The 20,358-nt window shown below is 42.3% G+C and overlaps 1 protein-coding gene across 1 annotated transcript in view; it reads right to left on the reverse strand.

Moving 5' to 3' along the window:
- Positions 1-20,358, reverse strand: part of RETREG1 (reticulophagy regulator 1) — a 729,848-nt gene that overhangs the window by 700,775 nt on the left and 8,715 nt on the right. The gene's annotated exons all lie outside the window — the stretch shown is intronic.

A 20,358-nucleotide genomic window follows, 5' to 3' on the forward strand; every position in this document is an offset into this window, starting at 1 on the left:
GGCGGGTGCCTCGAAACGCGTCGCAGCATTACAAATCATCGACAATAAATCCTGGAAATATCATTGCCGGTTGATTCCTTGTTTATGAACCTTGGTTCGCATTGGCTGTGAGTGCGTCCTTCGAATTGCTTGGGCGTTTGGTGGAAAATAAACAACACGGCAGTCCTGCCGTGGGAGGATGCACCACTTTCAAACTGTGAGAAGGGCTGCGCAGTAACAGAACTGTGTCATAACTGCGGTCAGCACAGCTTTTGCATGAAATATATCAACTTGCTGATACGATGGGGCCTACTTAAGGTACATTGTATAAATATGGTGATTAAATATAAAGATGTGGCATGGAACCTACTAAAGGAGATATAAATTTTCCAACAGAACACTATATCCCAGAATGCATGGGGACGCATCCATGGAAATCCATGCCACATGTTCATAGCTGCCTGATGAGAGGCGGGTGCCTCGAAACGCGTCGCAGCATTACAAATCATCGACAATAAATCCTGGAAATATCATTGCCGGTTGATTCCTTGTTTATGAACCTTGGTTCGCATTGGCTGTGAGTGCGTCCTTCGAATTGCTTGGGCGTTTGGTGGAAAATAAACAACACGGCAGTCCTGCCGTGGGAGGATGCACCACTTTCAAACTGTGAGAAGGGCTGCGCAGTAACAGAACTGTGGCATAACTGCGGTCAGCACAGCTTTTGCATGAAATATATCAACTTGCTGATACGAAGGGGCCTACTTAAGGTACATTGTATAAATATGGTGATTAAATATAAAGATGTGGCATGGAACCTACTAAAGGAGATATCAATTTTTCCAACAGAACACTATATCCCAGAATGCATGGGGACGCATCCATGGAAATCCATGCCACATGTTCATAGCTGCCTGATGAGAGGCGGGTGCCTCGAAACGCGTCGCAGCATTACAAATCATCGACAATAAATCCTGGAAATATCATTGCCGGTTGATTCCTTGTTTATGAACCTTGGTTCGCATTGGCTGTGAGTGCGTCCTTCGAATTGCTTGGGCGTTTGGTGGAAAATAAACAACACGGCAGTCCTGCCGTGGGAGGATGCACCACTTTCAAACTGTGAGAAGGGCTGCGCAGTAACAGAACTGTGTCATAACTGCGGTCAGCACAGCTTTTGCATGAAATATATCAACTTGCTGATACGAAGGGGCCTACTTAAGGTACATTGTATAAATATGGTGATTAAATATAAAGATGTGGCATGGAACCTACTAAAGGAGATATCAATTTTTCCAACAGAACACTATATCCCAGAATGCATGGGGACGCATCCATGGAAATCCATGCCACATGTTCATAGCTGCCTGATGAGAGGCGGGTGCCTCGAAACGCGTCGCAGCATTACAAATCATCGACAATAAATCCTGGAAATATCATTGCCGGTTGATTCCTTGTTTATGAACCTTGGTTCGCATTGGCTGTGAGTGCGTCCTTCGAATTGCTTGGGCGTTTGGTGGAAAATAAACAACACGGCAGTCCTGCCGTGGGAGGATGCACCACTTTCAAACTGTGAGAAGGGCTGCGCAGTAACAGAACTGTGTCATAACTGCGGTCAGCACAGCTTTTGCATGAAATATATCAACTTGCTGATACGAAGGGGCCTACTTAAGGTACATTGTATAAATATGGTGATTAAATATAAAGATGTGGCATGGAACCTACTAAAGGAGATATCAATTTTTCCAACAGAACACTATATCCCAGAATGCATGGGGACGCATCCATGGAAATCCATGCCACATGTTCATAGCTGCCTGATGAGAGGCGGGTGCCTCGAAACGCGTCGCAGCATTACAAATCATCGACAATAAATCCTGGAAATATCATTGCCGGTTGATTCCTTGTTTATGAACCTTGGTTCGCATTGGCTGTGAGTGCGTCCTTCGAATTGCTTGGGCGTTTGGTGGAAAATAAACAACACGGCAGTCCTGCCGTGGGAGGATGCACCACTTTCAAACTGTGAGAAGGGCTGCGCAGTAACAGAACTGTGGCATAACTGCGGTCAGCACAGCTTTTGCATGAAATATATCAACTTGCTGATACGAAGGGGCCTACTTAAGGTACATTGTATAAATATGGTGATTAAATATAAAGATGTGGCATGGAACCTACTAAAGGAGATATCAATTTTTCCAACAGAACACTATATCCCAGAATGCATGGGGACGCATCCATGGAAATCCATGCCACATGTTCATAGCTGCCTGATGAGAGGCGGGTGCCTCGAAACGCGTCGCAGCATTACAAATCATCGACAATAAATCCTGGAAATATCATTGCCGGTTGATTCCTTGTTTATGAACCTTGGTTCGCATTGGCTGTGAGTGCGTCCTTCGAATTGCTTGGGCGTTTGGTGGAAAATAAACAACACGGCAGTCCTGCCGTGGGAGGATGCACCACTTTCAAACTGTGAGAAGGGCTGCGCAGTAACAGAACTGTGTCATAACTGCGGTCAGCACAGCTTTTGCATGAAATATATCAACTTGCTGATACGAAGGGGCCTACTTAAGGTACATTGTATAAATATGGTGATTAAATATAAAGATTTGGCATGGAACCTACTAAAGGAGATATCAATTTTTCCAACAGAACACTATATCCCAGAATGCATGGGGACGCATCCATGGAAATCCATGCCACATGTTCATAGCTGCCTGATGGGAGGCGGGTGCCTCGAAACGCGTCGCAGCATTACAAATCATCGACAATAAATCCTGGAAATATCATTGCCGGTTGATTCCTTGTTTATGAACCTTGATTCGCATTGGCTGTGAGTGCGTCCTTCGAATTGCTTGGGCGTTTGGTGGAAAATAAACAACACGGCAGTCCTGCCGTGGGAGGATGCACCACTTTCAAACTGTGAGAAGGGCTGCGCAGTAACAGAACTGTGTCATAACTGCGGTCAGCACAGCTTTTGCATGAAATATATCAACTTGCTGATACGAAGGGGCCTACTTAAGGTACATTGTATAAATATGGTGATTAAATATAAAGATGTGGCATGGAACCTACTAAAGGAGATATCAATTTTTCCAACAGAACACTATATCCCAGAATGCATGGGGACGCATCCATGGAAATCCATGCCACATGTTCATAGCTGCCTGATGAGAGGCGGGTGCCTCGAAACACGTCGCAGCATTACAAATCATCGACAATAAATCCTGGAAATATCATTGCCGGTTGATTCCTTGTTTATGAACCTTGGTTCGCATTGGCTGTGAGTGCGTCCTTCGAATTGCTTGGGCGTTTGGTGGAAAATAAACAACACGGCAGTCCTGCTGTGGGAGGATGCACCACTTTCAAACTGTGAGAAGGGCTGCGCAGTAACAGAACTGTGTCATAACTGCGGTCAGCACAGCTTTTGCATGAAATATATCAACTTGCTGATACGAAGGGGCCTACTTAAGGTACATTGTATAAATATGGTGATTAAATATAAAGATGTGGCATGGAACCTACTAAAGGAGATATCAATTTTTCCAACAGAACACTATATCCCAGAATGCATGGGGACGCATCCATGGAAATCCATGCCACATGTTCATAGCTGCCTGATGAGAGGCGGGTGCCTCGAAACGCGTCGCAGCATTACAAATCATCGACAATAAATCCTGGAAATATCATTGCCGGTTGATTCCTTGTTTATGAACCTTGATTCGCATTGGCTGTGAGTGCGTCCTTCGAATTGCTTGGGCGTTTGGTGGAAAATAAACAACACGGCAGTCCTGCCGTGGGAGGATGCACCACTTTCAAACTGTGAGAAGGGCTGCGCAGTAACAGAACTGTGTCATAACTGCGGTCAGCACAGCTTTTGCATGAAATATATCAACTTGCTGATATGAAGGGGCCTACTTAAGGTACATTGTATAAATATGGTGATTAAATATAAAGATGTGGCATGGAACCTACTAAAGGAGATATACATTTTTCCAACAGAACACTATATCCCAGAATGCATAGGGACGCATCCATGGAAATCCATGCCACATGTTCATAGCTGCCTGATGAGAGGCGGGTGCCTCGAAACGCGTCGCAGCATTACAAATCATCGACAATAAATCCTGGAAATATCATTGCCGGTTGATTCCTTGTTTATGAACCTTGGTTCGCATTGGCTGTGAGTGCGTCCTTCGAATTGCTTGGGCGTTTGGTGGAAAATAAACAACACGGCAGTCCTGCCGTGGGAGGATGCACCACTTTCAAACTGTGAGAAGGGCTGCGCAGTAACAGAACTGTGTCATAACTGCGGTCAGCACAGCTTTTGCATGAAATATATCAACTTGCTGATACGAAGGGGCCTACTTAAGGTACATTGTATAAATATGGTGATTAAATATAAAGATGTGGCATGGAACCTACTAAAGGAGATATCAATTTTTCCAACAGAACACTATATCCCAGAATGCATGGGGACGCATCCATGGAAATCCATGCCACATGTTCATAGCTGCCTGATGAGAGGCGGGTGCCTCGAAACGCGTCGCAGCATTACAAATCATCGACAATAAATCTTGGAAATATCATTGCCGGTTGATTCCTTGTTTATGAACCTTGGTTCGCATTGGCTGTGAGTGCGTCCTTCGAATTGCTTGGGCGTTTGGTGGAAAATAAACAACACGGCAGTCCTGCCGTGGGAGGATGCACCACTTTCAAACTGTGAGAAGGGCTGCGCAGTAACAGAACTGTGTCATAACTGCGGTCAGCACAGCTTTTGCATGAAATATATCAACTTGCTGATACGAAGGGGCCTACTTAAGGTACATTGTATAAATATGGTGATTAAATATAAAGATGTGGCATGGAACCTACTAAAGGAGATATCAATTTTTCCAACAGAACACTATATCCCAGAATGCATGGGGACGCATCCATGGAAATCCATGCCACATGTTCATAGCTGCCTGATGAGAGGCGGGTGCCTCGAAACGCGTCGCAGCATTACAAATCATCGATCAATAAATCCTGGAAATATCATTGCCGGTTGATTCCTTGTTTATGAACCTTGGTTCGCATTGGCTGTGAGTGCGTCCTTCGAATTGCTTGGGCGTTTGGTGGAAAATAAACAACACGGCAGTCCTGCCGTGGGAGGATGCACCACTTTCAAACTGTGAGAAGGGCTGCGCAGTAACAGAACTGTGTCATAACTGCGGTCAGCACAGCTTTTGCATGAAATATATAAACTTGCTGATACGTAGGGGCCTACTTAAGGTACATTGTATAAATATGGTGATTAAATATAAAGATGTGGCATGGAACCTACTAAAGGAGATATCAATTTTTCCAACAGAAAACTATATCCCAGAATGCATGGGGACGCATCCATGGAAATCCATGCCACATGTTCATAGCTGCCTGATGAGAGGCGGGTGCCTCGAAACGCGTCGCAGCATTACAAATCATCGACAATAAATCCTGGAAATATCATTGCCGGTTGATTCCTTGTTTATGAACCTTGGTTCGCATTGGCTGTGAGTGCGTCCTTCGAATTGCTTGGGCGTTTGGTGGAAAATAAACAACACGGCAGTCCTGCCGTGGGAGGATGCACCACTTTCAAACTGTGAGAAGGGCTGCGCAGTAACAGAACTGTGTCATAACTGCGGTCAGCACAGCTTTTGCATGAAATATATCAACTTGCTGATACGAAGGGGCCTACTTAAGGTACATTGTATAAATATGGTGATTGAATATTAAGATGTGGCATGGAACCTACTAAAGGAGATATCAATTTTTCCAACAGAACACTATATCCCAGAATGCATGGGGACGCATCCATGGAAATCCATGCCACATGTTCATAGCTGCCTGATGAGAGGCGGGTGCCTCGAAACGCGTCGCAGCATTACAAATCATCGACAATAAATCCTGGAAATATCATTGCCGGTTGATTCCTTGTTTATGAACCTTGGTTCGCATTGGCTGTGAGTGCGTCCTTCGAATTGCTTGGGCGTTTGGTGGAAAATATATATATATATGATGTGATCAAGGCTGTGGTTTCACAGCCGAAACGCGTCATGCTGATGGTGAGGAGAAAATAAAGCACTTTATCTCACTGAATTTTGGTGTTGAGAGATCTGTACCTGGAGGAGAGACACGCGCGGTGAGCCAGTCTCACAGGACTTTGTTTGTATATATATATATATATATATATATATATTCGCTGAATAAAACAAAGGTTAAAGCAACTTCATATTTAAGAGAATATATCAGTGACAACATTAACATTTTGATCTAAAAGAAAACACAGAAATCCCCCAGAACTATAACTTGCACCCTGCCATGCACTGCTTATGACCACACATATTACTTCACTCATGACATGTTCTATGACATCATTTATGACATCACTGATGACATCTTAATTGACATCACTAATGACATCATCCAACCAACAAGAGTGTTAGTTTTTTTTTATAGTTTGCATAGTGGCAGGTAACTACCATATTACTTTTCTACCTGATTTTCTGCAGCCTGTGTTAAGCTAATGGGTGTAAGTGTTTACAAAATGCATGTGCTCCTAATGCATTTTAGGTGTGTAGAGGTATTGAACATGTTATAAATCTTTCCACTGAAGACTAACTCTGTGCGCAGGTGACAGTTGACGACTTGTGTACAGCATGTTGCACAAAGGTTTGTTTGGCTCTTCAGCAAAAGTATCCAATAGGGCAAAGATTTTACGTCAAACATACTAAGTAATTTAAGCAGACTTGAGTTATTAGACAGATTTGTCACAGCATGACAGTTTCTACATAACATAGAAGACTGTGTGCACCAGGTACTAACCTATGTACATGAGCTTGTTTTGCTTCAGAAGATTGTTTATCTGTAAAGTTTTTACCACAGTATGAAGGTTGCAGGTAGTATAATCTTTAGGTTTTTCAGACCATAGTTATTTTAAGTAGATAGTCGTTTTTTGGACAAGCTTTCTATGTAGTGTACACTGTCAGACCCTCCAGGATATCGGATGTTTACACAAAATCGGCAGTTTAGTAAAAAGGCTGTGCTTTTTTACAAAAGTGCACGAAATTAGGAGAATTTACAGATGTTTTTGACTCTCAATCCCCAACTTAGTGGAAAAGATAACATCTTGTGGCCTGGAATGGAAAGTGAGTTGTGTTCCTATTCTTAGCTGGCTTATTTTACTATTTACCTTTCGCTCTCTTTCAGCCTCTGGTTGTGCGCAGCTTAAAAGTAAGAAATCTCATGCAAGGCAATCTGTTCCATGACTAGTGCCAGATACGGTGAATCACAGGGGCCGTCAAAAAGTGCCTATGTATTCCTGGGCTCCTTTATTGCTAACTCTCTGCACAGCAAAAATGTGCTTCGGACCATGACAAAAGTTGGAGACTGGTGAAATAGCAGCAGGTTCTGCTTCATCCTGTTCTCAGGGTAGACAAGAAATGTATCATCAATCCTGTCCGGCCATAAACATTATTTGAATGTCACTTTGCACACATATCTCTGAAAATGACCTGAAAATGTTAAATTCAATGAAAGTTAAGGTTGATGGAGGAGCATTACTGACTACAACACATAACCTAAAAAGACCAGAGATTCACAGGTTAGGTAGTAAGTTACCTTTAGCTCTCACTCTACCATACTCTATTAACTGTATCTCCTGTGTCTCCCATCAGTCTTGGAAGCAGAAGTGAGATGTGAATGAGAGGCTAATTAAGTATATGGATGTGTGTAAGAAGTTGTACTAAATTGTGATTAAGCCTCCAAATGACACAGCATTAAAATATTTTTTTATTTGTATGACGGTATTAGTATTTTGTAAAAGCATTTGTGATTGATGGGCTTCAGCAGTCATTTCTTGTGTGATGATCTCGGTGTACAGTGAGTTTTCCTGGGCCCCTAAAGTTTCTTTTTGTTGTATGCAGATTATTGTACGAGAAAGAGAGTGCTACAGTATACTTGCAGAAGCACAGGAAATACCCCAAACTAACAATGAGTTAAGGTTCTATGGAAAGTTTCAAGTGCCATTTTTTTTTACAAAAATGTATGTAAATAAAGGGAACTGAAAGAAAAGATGAACAAATGGGGAATGGAGGGCAATTTCACCGTCTGGACAAAGATGAGAAACAAAAAGGGAGTACGCAACAAGTGATTGTATTTGGCTAAATTTCGCAGAGGTATCAGAAACACGTTATGTACAAGGACATTTTGTTTTTTTTTTTTTTTTTTTTTTTTTTTTTTTTTTGGTCCTCATCTCACCTGACAAGCCTCTGCGGGTCTTATGAAGCCGCCTTCGTTACTGGTCGCCCCTACGGCTTACCGCACTCGCTTGGGTCATCCGACCAGTCCCATTGTTTTGTATGGGACCCTGGTGTAATCATAAGACCAATGATGTTACAATAATCTTAAGTCCTTGCCCCAGCTCACCAAGGGGTGCCAGATATTCAAGATTTTATCTTCCGCTCCATCGTACTCTAGTCGCGCCATAGCAAATGCAGCTTTGAGCCATTCCTCCCTTTGCGGGGGTAGGGCATCCTTCCACCTCTTACACACTTCCCTTCTTGCCAGCAGTATCAAATTCAGTAATAGGCCCCTATCTTTCTGCGAAAGGTTCTGGCTGAGTTGACCATCGTCTCCAAAAAATACCAGTTGTATATTGATCTTAGTAAAGATGGTCATCCTTCCTAAACTGTCATACCTCTTTTCTTCAATTCCTTTGACATTTTCAAGTAAAAGCCTGAGTAAAGTACAGAGTAAGATCAACAGTTTCATTTGGGGCAATAAAGGGGTTCGACTAGCGTGGAAAAAACTTAGACGTAGATTAAAAAAAGGAGGGCTGGCGCTTCCAGACGTAAGACTATATGCAGATGCGTTCCAGTTTAAAAGCATACGAATGCTGTTAGTTAAGCCAGGGGAATCAGCTTGGGGGAGGCTATTAGGTGAAATGGTGCGGGTAGAAGGGGGAGGTAACGGAGAAGCATTTCTGTATAAATTTGGATCCCCTAGGTTCTTCAAGAGGGTACGTCTGAAGGTTCTAAGGACAGCTTTGGAGACTTGGTGTAGGCTCAGGCATGGATGGGGCATTGGATACTATTCTGATTATGCCCCTATATGGGACGGCCCAGGGACCCCGGGCTGCTTGCAGGATGGCTTGGCACTGCCGATAAAGAGGGCCAGTGTCAAAATCTGGTCTGAGTTGTTGGACAGTGGGGGGATACTCCCCTGGGATTATCTGAGAGCTAAGATTGGCACCGGGCTCTCAAGATTTAAATACATACAGTTAACATCATGGTATGAGGCGGAAAAGCGGGAGATAAGCGGAAACTGGGAGATTGAAGACTTGTTGCAAGAGACAAGCCCACTGAATAAGGAAATATCTATTTGGTATAACAGTCTGCTAGATGCCGAAGACCATAAGACCCCCGCTTCTGTAGCAGTGTGGACAGGATCCCCACTTGGACCATCAGCAGACCTTTTGTATGAACCCTCACTGAAGACCCTGTACAGATCAGTTAAACCTGCCTGCCTAAAGAAAAATCACTTTTTTGTTATTAATAGACTCTACTACACCCCGGCAAAAATTGCAAAGTTTGCTCCTTTTCCCGTTCCTAAATGCCCTAGATGCGCAGAACCCTTAGCAAATGACTTACATATTTTCTATGAGTGCTCAGCACTCACAAGATACTGGGCTGAGGTAGGGGACAACTTACTGGGCATATTTAATACCAACAAGGACATTTTGTGGCCGAGGATTGAAACCATTTTCAAATGATCTCCATTGCAAAGTTCAAAGGTGAACAGTAGATTGTACTTTTTAAATAGGAAGGAATTGGAGCTACAACATTTCAGGGGGAAATTATTGTATGCAGAATAGTGAAATGAAGTGCCGCAGAAATGCAGCAAAATTCCAAAATTTGTTCCGCAAAATTTCCTTAGTGCTGCTGCAAAATTTGCTAATCCATGCCTCAATAGCCTGGGGGTTCTGCTGCTCTTAGTAGATCATTTTTCATACTCTGTGGTGTATGTTTCAAGAGAGTTTCACTGTCTGCAAACTGTGTAGTACAGAGTAAACTATCTCCATAGAGTAAACAGTGTTAACAGGACCCACTTTTATAATCATATCCACTTAATTTCTCAATGTAGGTTCAGTGACTGTCAGGGATTTGATACAGGTAAAGACTGTCCGTAGTAGGGCATGAGTTACGCAACAGGACTTGAGTATCTGGAGGAACGTGTTTTTCCAAACAAGTTGTACGCGGATTGAACACCATGTGTAGGATAGGTTCTCCTTTCATCTGTGGTTCATAGTCAACATGAACTCTGTTACCCTTGAAGTTTATGGTAGAGGGTCAATTACACATAACACAAGCTTGCTTTACCTATGGGGCCTGTATGTATGATAACAGTAATATTGCTTCATATTATACTGAGCTATTTTGCACTTACTTTCATAGCTCTAACGACATACCCATTTACAGAGCATTGTGAAGAAAAAAAAATAGGTGATGTCATCAGCGATGTAATCAATAATGTAATTTGTGATGTTATCAGTAATGTCATAAATGTCATAGAACATGTCATGAGTTATGTAATATGAGGTCATAAGAAGTGCATGGCAGGGGTGCAAGTTATAGTTAGCTCTGCCAGAACAGGTGAATTTCTGTGGATTTTTTCGAAGCGTTAATCTTGTCACTGACATATTCACCTAACTCTAACATTACTTTAACCTTTGTTTGTTCAGTGGATTTCTAAAGATTTTTAACATAAAGAATGATTTAATTATCATACCTAAAGCCAAACCCCCGCCAGGGTTGGCCACAGGCAGGGTGTTATGTTTTTTTAAGGGGGGGGCACATGGTGCCCCTCCCCAAGCCCATTATGCCCTGGGGATCCCATTCTCCAGTACCTTATGTTTATTTAGAGGGGAGTGGGGCCAAGTGGCGCTCTTCAAACAAGTCTTATTAGTCATATTTCAGGAGTACTACTCCTGAGACCGATTTAGGTCCCAGGGACCCCCTCTCCAGGGGACCAGTCATACTGCAAAAAGGGGGAAGGGGCATGCAGCCCCCTCCCAGGCCTATATCGGCCCTAGGGATCCCATTCCCCGGGGCCTGGCCAACAAAGGGTGGGGCCGTGCATTGCTCCCGCATGCTGGGAACAGCTACAAAATATTGCACCCTGCGAGCAGGAGCAATCTCTTCATCTGTTTCCCTATCCGCTTCAGTGTGGGCAGGGAAACAAATGAAAAGTCGGCTCCCAGAGGGCGGAAACATTTTTCACGCTCCCCTCCGCTAGGAGTGGACTTGGTATTTGCTCCCACTTGGCAGGAGTTTTAAAATTGCTCTGGCCAAGCAAAAGCAAACACTGGTTTACCTGCCTGCGACAGTGTGGCAGGGAAACCGCTATGTCCCTGGGTTAGGCACACCGGGAAATAGCATATGAGCCAGCCCTGGAGGATGTAGTCCTCAGGTCTATTAATGGCTCAGGAAGGGAGCAGCGCTTACTCCCTCACATTCTATGTACAGGATGGGCTCACCAGGATTGAAATTGGCCTGGGGAAGGGGGCTGCATGCGCCCTCCCCTTTTTTGATTCCAGACCGGGCCCCGGCGAATGGGGTCCCCTGGGGCTGAAATCGGCTCGGGAGGGGGGCTTCGTGGCCCCCCCTTCCTCTTTTTTGCAATTGGCAGGGCCCCTGTGGGCAGGGACCCGAGGTCTGAAACTGGCCTGGGAAGAGGGCCCCACATACCCCCCTTCCCCAAAGATATCTACTACTGTGCCCCCCCCTACCTGGAACCTGGCTCACAAGGGGGGCATAAAGAAAAACAACCATGGGAGACCGCGCTTTTTAAAATATTTTTTAATTTTCTGCGGATCCTCCGCAAATGTGCTGCCATTTTAAAAAAATTAAAAAATTGCCCCGGTGGAGTGGGGTGGGACCACACCACCAGGCCTACAGGGTCAGGGTATTCCTACCCTGCCCCCTTGTGGTTTTTTTGCCTTTTTTCTTGAGACTCGGATAAGTCCAAGTCCCAGGACGCCGTCTTTCTGGACCAAGATCTAGCTTTTTGCCAAATTTGGTGTAATTCGTTCAGCAGTTCAGGGTATAGTCATGTGTAAAATCCCTATGCATTTTTGGATACCCCCTTTACTCTGTCCCGCTTAAAGAATCACCCCAAAATGTTCCAGACAGCAGTTGGAGTGACTGGCACACTAGTTTTGAAAAGTTTGTGAAGATTTGTCAAACAGCGCCAAAGTTATCAGCAAAACAAGAAATACTTTTCCTATGGAAACTGGGTCTGAGCCATAACTACTTACTGGCGACCACCAGTAGGTGATATTTATATATAAAATATCAAAGACACAAGCACCTGGAGCAGCCATGTCACCTTTCAGCAAAGAGCCTTGCTCACAACATGAAATCATGAAATTTCCCTATTTTAAAAAAGGCCCATTTTAAGTTACTTACCCCAAAATAAATAGGGCATATAACACAAGCATTGGCATAGCCAACAGGTCTCGCTTTTGGGACCTGATAAGTATTTAGTTATGCAGCACAATATCCTTGGGGCAACAACATCAACTGTTGCATGGCTAAACACTTATAAGGTCACAAAGGTGAGACCTATTGGCTATGCCAATGCTTGTTTACAGATGTTATTTCTACAGTTCTGTATAAAGCAATCCAACCCCACCAGAGATGTGGAGCGCTTTATATGAGAACATGGGTTGTGCATATGCACGGGACGCAATAATTGTTAAGCCCAAAATCTAGAAGATTATCTCTTGAAACTAAAATAGATTATGAAAGTGATGATTAAAGCCTCGCCTGTAGGAAACCGATTAATCTGTGATTTCTCTGGCCTAAACAATTTTCCTTCTTTATGGACTTTAAAATGTGCACGAGGACTGTGATTTTCTTGTGAGGGGCGTGAGCGTAAAACTTTAAACTAAAGAAAAACAAAAACAAAACAAAAAAGAAATCTGAAAATATTTACGATTTTTTCCTTTTAAAATGTTGGACAGGGAAATGTAGTGAGATAAGAATGAAGAAGATTGGCAAAGGGATGGATCTGACCCTGACAGTGCGTCATGTTTGTGTATTGTTCCGCAAATTTTGTGAAATGAAGAATTACATTTCTATCAAAGTTTGAATGTTTGCATTTCATAATTGTTTCAACATTAAAATGGCAAATAAGGAAGTATCCATATATATTTTTCAAAGTTTATTATATTGCTTCAAAATACAAAAACAAAGAACGATGTTGCAAGATAAACTTTGAAATTTTTTGGTCCGATAGATGTGAGTTAAATACAGATACAGAGGCATATGTGGCAATAAAACAGGCGAAACAGACCAAGACAGACAGGAACGATAGGTAAGTGCGATCGACAGAGGCACAGACACCTGGAGACAAACAGATTATAGTCAGAGCTATATAGATGAAGTGACAGGGATGGAGACAGAGGGAGAGTCAAATAGAGGAAGCTAAAGGCAAACAGATAGATAGACAGAGGCATGACACAGATATGTAGAGAGGAGACAGAAGTAGACAGAGGTACACAGAAAAAAGGACAGAAAAAGAAATAGCTCACGAGCAAGAGATAGATCTATAAAGAGAGAAGCACACAGAAATGGATGGAACAGCAGAGAGAGATAAGGTCAAACAGAGAAAGAGAGACAGATATCTAGAGACAGATCCATTGGCGGAGGATAGCCAGAGGGGGAGACAGAGAGCTACAGATAGATAATGGCAGGGGAGATAGAGACAGAACAAGCGTGAGGGAGCGTGGCACAGCCCGGTACCCGAGGTGAGTGCCTGCGTGGGCAGTCTGCTCAATTTCAAGCACTGCACTCAGGCTTGTGCCGCGCCCCTGCTCGCTCTCCCAAGGTGGATGAGCCACAAGCACGAGTGTGTGCTTGAAAATGACAAGAGCGACGACGAAAAGGTCCTCCTACGCAACGCATGCGCGCTGCGTAGGCGAGACCTAAAAATACATAAAGGGTAACATAATATGGTACTTCAATGTCATGTTGTGGTCTTTTTTATATCACAAACCACCTGGTTTTCTGTGGTGTGGTTTGTAATGTCACCAGAACCCCCAGGAATCCCTATACCAAGGGGGTTTAATGCTTTGATTTATCACTTGCATTGAGAAGGTGCGTAAAGTGGAGAAGTGGCTACTCTGAGGGCAGGGGTGGAGTGCTTTGAGCTGGGAGTACAGGCGAGGGAAGGGATAAAAAGGGCACTTCATGCTCCTCCTTTACCATAGCGGGCTATTGGTAAAGATCGGCTGCAATCCTCAATCAATTTTTACTGGCCGGATTTACGGCTAGCAAAAATGGGCAAGGTGCGGGAACACCGGGACAGTCGTGATAAGGCAGATCAAGATTCGAAAAGCTCTGAGGCTTTAGTTGACTTTGGTGACATCCCTTCTTTTTGCAGTGGCAAACTAGACCTGATGCTTTTCTATTTGTGCCATTGTTGCTTTACGTAATGGCCACAGCCAGATTGATCCAGGGCACGGGCTTCCCCTAGGGAACTGGGAACTGGGCAGGACTCTTTGGGTCTTCTTTTTTGAGCGGGGTTCTTATCGGTGGAAGGGAGATTGAACGTTGGTGCTGTCTGCGCCCTTTTCTGGAATGTCAGTGGCCTGGGAGGCAAAATATTAAATTGGGTCTAGTGCTACAATATCTTAGGAGACATGCCCCAGATGTAGTCCTCCTCCAGGAAAGACACTTAGGGACCGATTCCGATCTTGGTCGGTAGGGCACCGAATCGGGTTCGGCATTAGCAGATCCGATTCGGAGGCTGAATTTCCATTCGAGTCGTACACGGGTCCGGACGTCGAAGTACGATGGGGACAAGCGCGAAATCTCCATCCAAATCGATTCTGGGTCCGAACCGCTCTGTACGACTTGGTCACAAGCAAACCTTGGCGCGCAATGGAGACGTTTCACGACCGAGCTAGTACGATGCTCAATTCAGACAGCCACATCGAGTCGGAGCGTCCGGCTCGCAATAGCTCCCGGAGTTAGGCTTTGGGGGTCCACATCGTAATCCCTGTTACCCGCAACCTTATGACTCAGACCAATCTCCCGAACACAGGCATGTACGGTGCGGATGGCACTGATGCGTACCCACTGTATGGGGCGCACTTGTCCACGACATACCCATTTTGTCAATGGGAGCCCATGTACGCGTCGTATGACCGGCTTTCTATGGGAGTCCGGCCGAACTGAACCGAGTCCAACAGCATACGGCCGCATCGTACTTGCTCGGTCGGACTGCAGGAGACCGGATCGGTCGGAAAACACCCCGGATCCGGCTCGGTCGAAGTGCTTTCCATGCATTACGGATCACTTACAAAATATCGAAGGTCATAAAATCGACCTACAAAAATATCGGAGCAAGAATATCGATGTCAAGAATATCGGGAAAAAAATATCGACATCAAAAATATCGTTAGTAAAAATATTGTTTTTTTTAGTTAAAAAAATATGTAAAATAAACTAAATAATACTTATAAATAAAATAAACATAGTTAAAAATATTTTATAATGTTTACAATTAATAAGTGATATATATAATTTAATAAAACATTAATTAAACATGTACATATAATACATAATATATATACTTACTTAATAATCAGTTTTAATAATTATTTGAATAACTTATAAATTATTTAAAAATATTATAAATTACAAATACATCTATACACATAAAACAATCACATAAATAAAAATTTAATATTTATGTATAACAAATTAATAAAATTTAATTTACTTTTAATATTTTTAAAATTAATTATATACTACATTAACTAAAATAATACAACAAATATTAAATAGCGGAGGGAATAAAACTACTATTCCAACTCCAAAAAAACAACAGTAAGGAAATTGTTGGATAGCTTAGGCCTTAAAATAACTATTCCCACTCCAGCGAGTGCAACAGTAGAGAAAGTGTTGGATAGCGTAGGGGTAAAAATTACTATTCCCACTCCAGGGAGTGCAACAGTAGCGAAAGCGTTGGATAGTGAAGGGATATAAATTACTATTCCCACTCCAGAGAGTGCAACAGTAGGGAAATTGTTGGATAGCGTAGGGGTAAAAATTACTATTCCCACTCCAGGGAGTGCAACAGTAGAGAAAGCGTTGGATAGCGTAGGGGTAAAAATTACTATTCCCGCTCCAGGGAGTGCAACAGTAGGGAAAGCGTTGGATAGTGTAGGGGTATAAATTACTATTCCCACTCCAGAGAGTGCAACAGTAGGATAAGCGTTGGCTAGCGTAGGGGTAAAAATTACTATTCCAACTCCAGAGAGTGGAACAGTAGGGAAAGCGTTGGATAGTGTAGCGGTAAAAATTACTATTACAACTCCAGAGAATGGAACAGTAGGGAAAGCGTTGGATAGCGCAGGGGTAAAAATTACTATTCCCACTCCAGAGAGTGTAACAGTAGGGAAAGCGTTAGATAGCGTAGGGGTAAAAATTACTATTCCCACTCCAGTGAGTGTAACAGTAGGGAAAGTGTTGGGTAGCATAGGGGTAAAAATTATTATTCCAACTCTAGAGAGTGCAACAGTAGGGAAAGAGTTGGATAGCGTACAAGTTAAAAATAACATACTTATAAATACATTTATTTTTTTAAATAATTAATAAATTAATTATTATATACCTATTTACGAATACCAATACATAATTATTAAACACATAATTATCAATGAATAATTAATTAACAATAAATTATTCATAAATATGAATTACCAAATAATAAATATTGAACTATAACATATTTTTAAAAACCAAAAAACATATTAATTATTACAACTTAATTACCAATTAACAAATTTTGAACAATTAAATGATTTTTATACCAAAAATAACTATTAAACATTAATTACCAATTAATAATTATGTATTGATATATTGATTAAATGTATCAATAAATAATATGTAATAATATTTAATAAACCAATTAATGATAAAACAGCAATTAATTAATTTGCATTGCCCAGAAATTGTAAATTACAATAATTACCAATTAATAATTAATGTCCAATCAATTAATTATCAATACCCAACAATAAATGTAATAATTACTTAATTAGCTTTCAATTACTTCCAACACTATTCCCCTATAAAAGCCCAACACACGCCAATAATAAAATAATATACTTAACATAATTATCAATTAATCAATGAATACAAATTAATTTCCAATTAATAAAAATTAATTACCAATTAATATTTAATTAACAATAATATGATTATCAATACTAATTAATTAAAATATATTATTACTTAATTACAATTAAATTACTTCCCACCCTATTCCCCTATAAACCCACAACCCGCTACAGTACTAAAAAACAAAAATAACTTTAAAAAACATTATTAACATATAAAAATTGTATACATATATTTTAAAACAAGTAGAACACTTATCAAAACACATATAATAATATATATACCGATATTAGTAACATCGATATATTTGAAATCGTTATTACTAACTTCGATATTACTTACATCGATATAAAAAAATCGATATTACTTACCTTAGGGTCGATATTCTGTCCATCGATATTCTTAACATCGATTTTCTGTCCCTTCGATATTGTCACCTTGATATTAGTGTAGGTCGATATTTAATTTCCGATATTTTGACTGCTCACCACGCATTACACCGAGGAGGTTACAAGATGGTCACTCATGCGAGATACACAAGGGGATCAAGAGGTGTGGGCATCCTCATGCGTAAAACACTCACGCTTACGATACAGAAGACATGGCCTGATCCCCGCAGGAGATTTGGAAAAGTGATGGGACAATGGGAGGGCACCACGATTAACTTTGTTTCCCTTTACATTCCCCCCGACTACATGATGATGCCCTATCAGAATTTGGCATGCTTTTGCACACAATCCCATATGTTAGGTTTCTCTTGGAAGGACATTTTAAAGTGGTTCACAATGAGGAGGCGGGCCACTTTCCTTCTCGCCAGTCGACATCGCAACGACGAAAGCCGGGCTTTTTCGACAACTATGATAGTCCCAATTACAAGAAGAGGGATCCAAACTAGAAAAGGCTTACTGGATGATGCCTATATGTTCCTCGCTGTGCCTAAATAATTAAGATCCATACAGGCTGTTCGAGCGAATTAGCATGATAATAATACCCGTGAAGTATATATAACAACACCAAATGAGGAATCACATTGCCATTTCTTCAATCTAAACCGATGAAGGTCTGTTCATTGTAAAGGTATTATATGAACTTAATGGTCCTCGGAATTAGTAAGCAGTGCCATTACGCTGTATCTAAAAGTGATAAGACTAACGCTTAGTCATGGAGAGATAAAAACCGTCCTGAAGAAGGTGTCATATTCTCAACAAAAGCACCGAAACGCTGCGTCGACTTGTGGTTTTTGTAATGAATTGTATTTGTATCAATTTGTAAATGTGTTTTTTGATCCTATGCACAAGGCTAACACCTTGTTTTTAAGAATAAAAATGAATCATTTTTAATATAATTGGTTTGTGGATGATAACTCAATGCTCTTATGGTGGTGTCTGTGTTTTATAAATATATTGTCGGGCAATAAGCATTTAGGGGTCGATTCCGATTCGGGGAAAAAAACGTCCGTACGATTTGTATCCGGAGCCCTCTCCGTACGAATCGTACCCATCCGTCTGAGTTGCGAAGTATGATCCGTATTCTGTGAACCCGTCCGAATCGTCGCGATCTGTACGTATTGCAAGGCTGAAACCGTGAACCGTACGACTCGTACACATACCGTACGACTCGTACACATGCCGTACGACCCGACGAGTACGATCCGGACCGGGGTATGAGGACGCGATTCGTACGGTCCACGTCAGGTAAGGGCGAGTCGTACGGAAAAGCACACAAACACATACACACCGTACGGTCCGTACCCCCCATAATTGCAGGGGTACACACTGTACCCCTGCGATCATGGTGTGTACGAGCCGTACCCCATTGTACGATCGGTGTACGAGCCGTACCCCCATTGTACGATCGGTGTACGAGCCGTACTCCATGTACGATCGGTGTACGAGTCGTACACCCATCGTACAATGGGGGTACGGCTCGTACACCGATCGTACAATGGGGATATGGCTCGTACACCGATCGTACAATGGGGGTACGGCTTGTACACCGATCGTACATGGGGTACAGCTCGTACACTGATCGTACAATGGGGGTACGGCTCATACACCGATCGTACAATGGGGGTACGGCTCGTACACCGATCGTACAATGGGGGTACGGCTCATACACCCCATGATCGCAGGGGTACGGTGCATACCCCTGCGATCATGGGGAGTACGCACCGTACATATAAACATAAGGATTCTATCAATGTGTGGAGGTGCAAGATATTTTTAAGGATTTTTTTCAAAATTTAATTGTAGTGAAGTGATAGGCTCTCTCTTAGAGATGGAAAGATGAGAGCACATGTGCTTGTTTAAAATACCCCTCACACACTAAAAAAATCCGTTAGTGTCATGCTTCATCATAGGGGTCTTCCCGTCCCTATAACGGGGCGGGGCGTGCTACGACCAGACGGACTACGCGGGAGCACTATAAATGTGACAGAGCTATGTGTAGGTGCAGTGATGATAAGCGAAGTGTAGGGATCTAACTAGTGAATGCAAAAAAATACAAAAAATTAAAAATTCCCTGGCTAGTAGAACAAATACACTTTATTGGAGTCTCTGGCTGGGAATGTTAAAAGGGGGATGTAGGTAGAGCAATTACTGACTACCAAGTCGACATGTTTCATAGGCAGTCCCCTGCTGCCTACTCATCAGGACCAAATCGTGATCCCTACTGTAAATAGCTCAGTTCTAAAGAAGTAGGCCTACTGTCCTACAAATATACCGGCAAAAATAAGCTGGATATTTGTGCCTCAGGGCATGAGCTGGCCCGGGTGAAGCAAGGCATCAAAAATCAGTGCCAAAAAAAGTGACCCTTGGTCTCTGTAAAGGAAAAGGAGGAAAACGAGGGAGAAAGCACAGACATATTCATGTCGTTACTGCTGGTCATGAAATGTACATCGTTAATACGCCTTGATATTCACAACCATAGCCAGTTTGGTAGGATTTGTCATGCTATGTGCAATTACCTTCACCACAAGTTTGAATATATTAATCAAAATACACCTCTTGTTGTTGGACAGTGTGTCCGACATTTTGTCCAGAACCATCCAAATGGACGTGGTTCATTCATAACCCATCACACATACATTAGTGGCTCAACACATTCATACATCCGATCCCAAAAGCATCAAAAAGGACACAAATATTTCGTATTTTCTCAAGATAGATAT

The sequence above is a fragment of the Lissotriton helveticus genome, chromosome 4_1, assembly GCF_964261635.1.
Source record: "Lissotriton helveticus chromosome 4_1, aLisHel1.1, whole genome shotgun sequence".
Classification (NCBI taxonomy): Eukaryota; Metazoa; Chordata; class Amphibia; order Caudata; family Salamandridae; genus Lissotriton; species Lissotriton helveticus.